The 7139-nt window shown below is 37.5% G+C and overlaps 1 long non-coding RNA gene across 1 annotated transcript; it reads left to right on the top strand.

Moving 5' to 3' along the window:
• Window positions 1–3264: 3264 nt before the first annotated feature.
• LOC142181270 (uncharacterized) lies at window positions 3265–6675 on the top strand. Its single transcript, XR_012709915.1, has 2 exons — window positions 3265–6187; window positions 6288–6675. It is a non-coding gene; the product is annotated as an uncharacterized LOC142181270 (long non-coding RNA).
• Window positions 6676–7139: the final 464 nt, after the last annotated feature.

Here is a 7139-nt window from a genome sequence, read left to right as displayed (position 1 = left end):
ATAGAGAGAGATTAAGGGATAGAAGGGATACAACCAACAATCAGAAACTTTTTCCTCCTATTATTATTGGGTTTCAGTTGTTCAACTTGTTCAAATCAATTCTGATTCTTTGAAATTCCAGTTGTGTCTATTAGTCGAGTGTTTTCATTGGTTTACTACTGGTATGTCTGGAGTTCTGATTCTACTCCACTGGGTGTTGCTGTTATTTGGCTATTACTTTCTATTGGCCATAGTTGCATCTCTGCACTCGAGCCTGTTTCTTGCTGTATTGCTTTGCCTGCTGCTATTCTGCCCTGCTGCTACTGATAATGCTGTGATTGCTACTGCATTTTTGTTGTCATTGTACTCTGCTGACTGCCCCTTTTCTTCAATTGTCAAATATTTCCAGGTACACAACCTCTGAAACCTTGTATTGTTGAAAGTTTGAAGTTGAAGCAGAAATAAAGAAAACGAACAGCTGTTCATGTTATAACATTGGTTTTAAAAATAGGTCGAATGTTAGTTGGGATTGTATTTTTACTGCAAATTGCCAATACTTTGTATAAACTAGCATACATTCTTTTTGAGATGGACTGTTAGATAGCACTGTTCAATAGTAATGACAGTATGACATAGACAACACGTTTGATTTAGTATACATTCAGTTCAGTATAACGTTGTTCGGCTTAGTTACGACTGTACAACATAGAGTCATGGCAAGCACTTGTATGTATTTTTGCCTAGACCACTGAATCGACAAATCTGTGGTATTAGGTCTGGGATAGATGTATCCCAAACAAACTCTCATGCAGTCACATTAAGAGTCTGGCTATGAATGCCAGTTCTCCTGTCAGTTTATTTGTTCCAATGCAGGTTCGATATCGGGTTTCGGTATGGATTCTTTGTTTCAAAATAATGTGATGATTGTTGAGAGGAACTAATAGTCATTCTGAGTTCAATTAGTAGTAATTTTCCTAATAAACAGCCGATTTCGTTTATCAATTTCAAATAGGTTAGAGTGTTAAAATAGAACTTGGAGGTCGTTAGACATAACTCAATATATGTTGTCAGTTTGTTTGCAATTTCACTTAGCAAATTAATAAGCGTATTCACTCGATGAAGACAAAGCATGAGGTAACCCTCACCTCATAAACAATCAATCAGGTAATCAAACAAGTTTAGGTTCGGCAAACATAATAAGGATTCAGTCTGTATTTGTTCAAACAAGCAAAGTTCGGCATCATCCTTCTCTTTAAAGATAAACGTAGTAGAAATGTAGCCACTGTAGGGTACCCTTCTAAAATAATGAGACGAGCCTCGCCGAATAAAAATGCAAATTGCGGGGCCCTCAATAATTGATCATGATAAATACTTAGAATTTGGGACGGACTGTTTAGTGAATTCCACTGCCTTCCCCAAAGATAATAACGCGTTTAGATTCTTTAGGCGCGACTTTAAGTAAATTATATTCTTAAAATCGGGTGCACATTGATGTGACCCAAATCCAAGTCTCAACGGAGTCAAAATGTGTTAACAACTACGGGTGCATTGATTGTGACGTGGTTCGAGACGCATTTTCACGACATTGCAATTCCATAAAATAAATGATAATAATAAAAGCGGTTTTAAACTTAATAAAAGCACATAAGTCACAACCTGTATTTAAATCAGATATTTAGCCATTATAACAATTTAAGCGACCGTGCTAGAACCACGGGATTCGAGGGTGCCTAACACCTTCCCTCAGGTCAACAGAATTCCTTACTTAGAATTTCTGGTTCGCATACTTCATTTGGAAAAGTCGAAAATTTTCTCGATTTGGGATTCAAGATAAACCGGTGATTTGGGACACCAAAAGCCAAACCTTTCCCAAGTGGCGACTCTGAATTAAATAAATAATCCCATTTCGAATATTGTCACTTAAATTGGAAAAACTCCACCCGCGCATTTAACCCTTCGGGGCGGGGCGCGCAAAAAGGAGGTGTGACAACCACTGCTCTATAAAACTTACCTTTTGTTGGAAAGTTAGATCACTGAATTTAATTTATGATTGTCACACTTTCGTTTTTTCGGGAAAAAAAAACCCGTAATATTCCAAAAAAAAAAAAAGGATTTTCATTCAAAAGTTACCCGTAATATTCCAAAAAAAAAAAGGATTTTCATTCAAAAGTGACGAAAATATGTATATTTCAAAAGGAGTTTATATGGAGTAGCGCACCGCCTAACATTGGACTGGCGTATTTGGTCATCTTTATTCGAAAACGTGTTTTATTAAAAATAATGTTTTTTTTTTTTATAATTTTTGAAAGCCAAAGTAACTCCCATAATAGTTCTTCATTATTAAATTCCTGGATTTGGAGTCTGGAGATTCAGTTGACAGGAGGAAAATGTTAGGGAACTTCCAAGTTCCATGTCAAGACACAATCACTTATCTAAACTTTAAACGACATACATTTCAAAGAGCCACTTGATTAAGACCAAAACACAAGCAAAAGCACACGCACATAAAAAATTTAAGAATGTCCAAATCATTACAATCTCTGAAATTAAAAGAAATTACAAGAAATATAAACATATAATGTTAGATTAGTTAGTGTTTGATAAGAGGTTGTTTTGTCTCTCATTTGTAAAAAGAAAGAAACAAAGAGGTGCTTAAAAGCACTTCTTTGTCTATATGTTTGAATATTTTAAGGTTGTTTTGGAGGGAAACTAAAATTTGACTATATTATTAATAGTCAAGATTGGCACTTGCGCACTTGGACTCCTAGAGGTATTATAAATACCCATTTCATCTCTTTCTCTTCTACTTATTTTCTACAACTCACAAATATTCTGTTCTTGTGAGAAATTCGAGTAGACTTTGTAAAATCCCGGAGAAATTCTACTATTATCCCTGCAACAATTTATGGAAAGCTTAAATTCCTTAAGGACAATAATTACACTATCTACGCCAGATTATTTCATCCTATTATATTTCTAACATATACTACACCATAATACCCTATTCTATAATTTTCTCCATATCCTGAGGTCTTGTCCGCCAACAACCTCCGCAATCACATATACTATAGTAATTTCTTGTGGTGCATTTCCAGAAAATGATACTAGTACATGAGATTTCGAAAGCAACTAAACTGAACTGACAAGCAATAGAGTGGGCATTGCCTACTTCATTTGTTGACGGGGTTACACATGTTCCCAAGGTTAAAATAGCACGGGCTAATGTTGTGAACTCAGTGAGTCATTCGGTGGAAGATATATTTTTGAATTTGAAAAATTATATGTGGGACCCATTGTGAAGGCACTCAATGTGTGAAGGTGCATAGTGGAGAAAACTAGTTATAAGTATAGCAGAGGGCCTAGAGCATTCTTTATGCTGAAATTGTCAAACGTAGCTCTGCTTCTCATCTTTGTTCTCATCCCCAATCTGTATCAGTCTATTTCTCTTCTCCTTTCTTCTTAGATTTCTGTTGCACTGCCCTCACTACAGTAGCATTTGCTTTGTAATTTCAATTAGTGTTGAGTTAATACAATCAGTTGGTTTGGTTGTTATTTGGTTTGTTTCATTGGTGCTTTCATCCAGAGGTCTTCTATGGAGGGCCAAATAATTCGAACTATCGATGATTCAATTAAGATCGTGAAGGATTCATGATCGAAGGATATTGCTGAAATTCGTTCCTTGTTATATGGGTTGGTTGAAAACCTTGCAACGAGCAAGCCTACTCCTGTGGAATTCTGGCGATTCTGTGGCAAGGATCCAGAGTTATGGATTTCTCAGGTTGAACGCTACTTTGAATTCCATGGCACATCGGAAAACAACAAGTTATTATGTGCTTCTTTGTACCTAGATAGTGAGGCGTTGGAGTGGTTCCGATGGCTTTTTCGGAACAAGCAATTGTCAGATTGGGAACATTTTGTTGCAAAGGTGCGGATTCGTTTTGGTAAGCTGCATCTCGAATCGCCAGAAGTTCGCGTGGCTACAATTAGGGAATATTCTACAAATAGTGAAGCCCAGGTGTTCGACAAAATGTCACATGGCTGTTGTGGTTCCAAGGTGTTTGCTACTGAGCGATCATCAGTAAAAGTTGTTACCAAAGAGCCCGAGGCTGACTTAAAAGATGCAACATCAGAGGAGGTACAGGTGTTTGATGAAAGTTCTCACAGAAATGGTGACACACCCCAGCCTCACTCCGAGACCTTGTAAACAGAGGTCACTACTGAGATTCTAATTAATCAAATCAGTATTTCTACAAACTCTGTTCCCATGACTTTCCCTACTAGATTAACTGGTTACAATTTTAATGTGACTAAATTAATGGAATCTAAAAATAAAGAGGAGGAAGACGCAAGAGGCAATGCAGCTCCGGTGTTTGAAATCTCTCCGCTAAAGGATAAAACTGGTTATCAGATTCTTTTTACTAGTCAAAGATCTATCATGTCAAATGCCATCGGGAGGTTTACTGTAATAGAATTTCCATTTGTTAGTGCTACTCAAAATATATTGGGGCATCACTATGATTCTGGCTTACACCTATGCAATTGGGTAGATACTGGACAGGAGCACAATTTTACTGGTTTCATGTTGTTTGTATCTAGAGAGACATAGAGAGTACATGTGGCGCTCGAGACTTTTGCTGATAGAAATTTCCAGCAGTCGAGATTTCGAGTCATGGGTTACTCTGACAATGCATGCGAAAAGCTCGGCATAATGCCACAATTAATTCAAAGTCGTGAGAAGCATGAAATCTTCACTTGGCGAACTTATCTCATATTGCATGCACATGCTCAACACATTGGTGAACCACACATGTTTCATGGCGTAGTTTATTTTGATTACATGGACGGCAACTACAGGCCTCAATTTCAACTTGGCAGTGGTACACTATTTGGAAGAAAAGCTACTATAACAACTTTCCTTGATCTTGTTTTAGAAGGTTTATCAGATGGTAGAGAGTGTATAGTTCGTTCTTTTGACATGCTTCCTAGCCTTACTGAAGGCCGTGGTAATGGTATGAAATGTCTGATTTCTCTAAGTAATTTAGTGGGAAAGGATATAATTTTCTCAGTATGGGGCCACAAAATAGGTTCGCAACCCATGACGTTAATCATTTCGAGTATCGGCATTTTATTCCACGCCCCTACATATGATGTTTTTGTGAATGCAAAACAACATAAGAAGACAGCTTGTGTACTATTTATGCATATAAGAGTGAATACTTTCTTGTTTGTGGGGGAAATGAGAAGAGGGTGGTGCGATGTTGGCGTTCTCAGAAATCAGTTACCTTGCAGCAAGCTTTTGACCTAGGTGGAGTTCTCCAAGAAATAAAAATTTATCTCTTTCAGGACAGTGAAGATCATAACCATGCGCAGCTGCAATTTAAAGGAAGGTACCATGCCTATCAAGCTTTTCCATCAAGATATTTGGCTGAAAATCCAGCGTCAATATGGCATTGTGATGAGTTACTTATTGTGCCGAGTAATGGTCGTGGCTGCACATATGATTCTGTTACGTCACTATCTCGATCAAAATTACTAAGTGCACATGTTGTGGTTATTGTCGAGACCCCTGAAGTTGCTTGGTTGAAGTCAGCTTATCTTTACCTAGAAAAAAGGGATGTGCGCAACTATGTTCGCTTGACAGTTATTATTGAGGGCCGGCCCTATGCTAGATATTTCATAGTTGGTTCCTTGGACATGCTTACTGGATTTACCGAAAGACTAGGTAGTGGTATCATCTTCTTGGTTCCAGAACGAAATTTAAGGAATTCGCTACTGTATTTTTGTTTACATGTTGCTCCTGATGTTTGGCTCTATGTTTGTGGATCATGTGCCAATTCTTTTGGTTTTTCAACCAGTGTTTCTGATGTTGGCCTTGCAATTAAGGATGCACACACTGATTTTGCCACGGAATTTGCTTCTGATGTGAGAGAGCATGTTCCATTTCCTAAAGAAGAGTTTCCCATAAATAAAGAAATAGTCCAGGATATTACATTGTGATGCTGCAAACGATCTGCTACAAGGAGAACAAGATATATTGTCTCTTATGTTCCAGCTGATGACACCAAGGAAAATTAAGTTGGATATTTTTGTCCATAGTATCAAAAGATGGCGAGATGTATTTTCCATGCCTATACTCTTAGTTTGGAAGCTAAAATTCCTTGAAAGGTTGTTAAAGCTAGGGGTTGGGAAAGGAGCTGTTCACATTGAGGTTAGACCAATTTATTTAGCCATTTCCTGTGCATCCATTTGCATTGATACAGAAGTAATGAGCCACTACAATTCATGTGCATCCATTTGTATTGATGCAGCAGTAAAGAGCCAGTACATTAAGCTTGTAGATGTTGCTCTGCCTTGCTTGCTCGCTGTAGACAATGTCAAGCGGATGTTGCTACAACTTGTGCTCTACTCGAACCTGGAAAATTATGTGTGGGACCCATTTTGAAGGCACTCAATGCGTGAAGGTGCAGAGTGGAGAAAACTAGTTATAAGTATAGCAGAAGGCCTAGCGCATTCTTTATGCTGAAGTTGTCAAATGTAACTCTGCTTCTCATCTTTGTTCTCATCCCCAATCTGTATCAGTCTATTTCTCTTCCCCTTTCTTTTTAGATTTCTATTGCACTGTCCTCACTACATTAGCATTTGCTTTGTAATTTCAATTATTGTTGAGTTAATACAATCAGTTGGTTTGGTTGTTATTTGGTTTGTTTCAGCTAGTCAGTTTTCGGACTGGTCATTTAAAAATAGCTAGCATTTACCAAGTCATTAAAAAATAACCATTATTTTGCTGCAATAGAGACCGGTCCAGCATAATATACTGGAGTTTGGTGCACCTGTGTATGAATTTCCAGCATATTATGCTGAACCGGTATATTTTGTTGGTTCCAGTATAATATACTGGAGATTGGAGCACCGGTGCTCCAATTTTCAGTATATTATGTTGGACCGGTATATTATACTGGATTCCAGTATATTAGACTAGAGTTCTAGTATAATATACTGGAACTCCAGTATCTTATGCTGGAGTATTTTTCTGGATTTTGAACAGTATTTTCGTTCAGATTTATCTTTACATGAAAAGTGGCTAAATTTAATTACTTTTGAAATGGTGGCTATTTTTGAATGACCACTTGTAAATCTGACTATTTTTGAATTTCCCCCGT

The sequence above is a fragment of the Nicotiana tabacum genome, chromosome 5 (genome assembly GCF_000715075.1).
Source record: "Nicotiana tabacum cultivar K326 chromosome 5, ASM71507v2, whole genome shotgun sequence".
Lineage (NCBI taxonomy): Eukaryota > Viridiplantae > Streptophyta > Magnoliopsida > Solanales > Solanaceae > Nicotiana > Nicotiana tabacum.
Note: the sequence above shows the minus strand (reverse complement) of the source record. Positions and strands in the feature narration are given on the sequence as shown.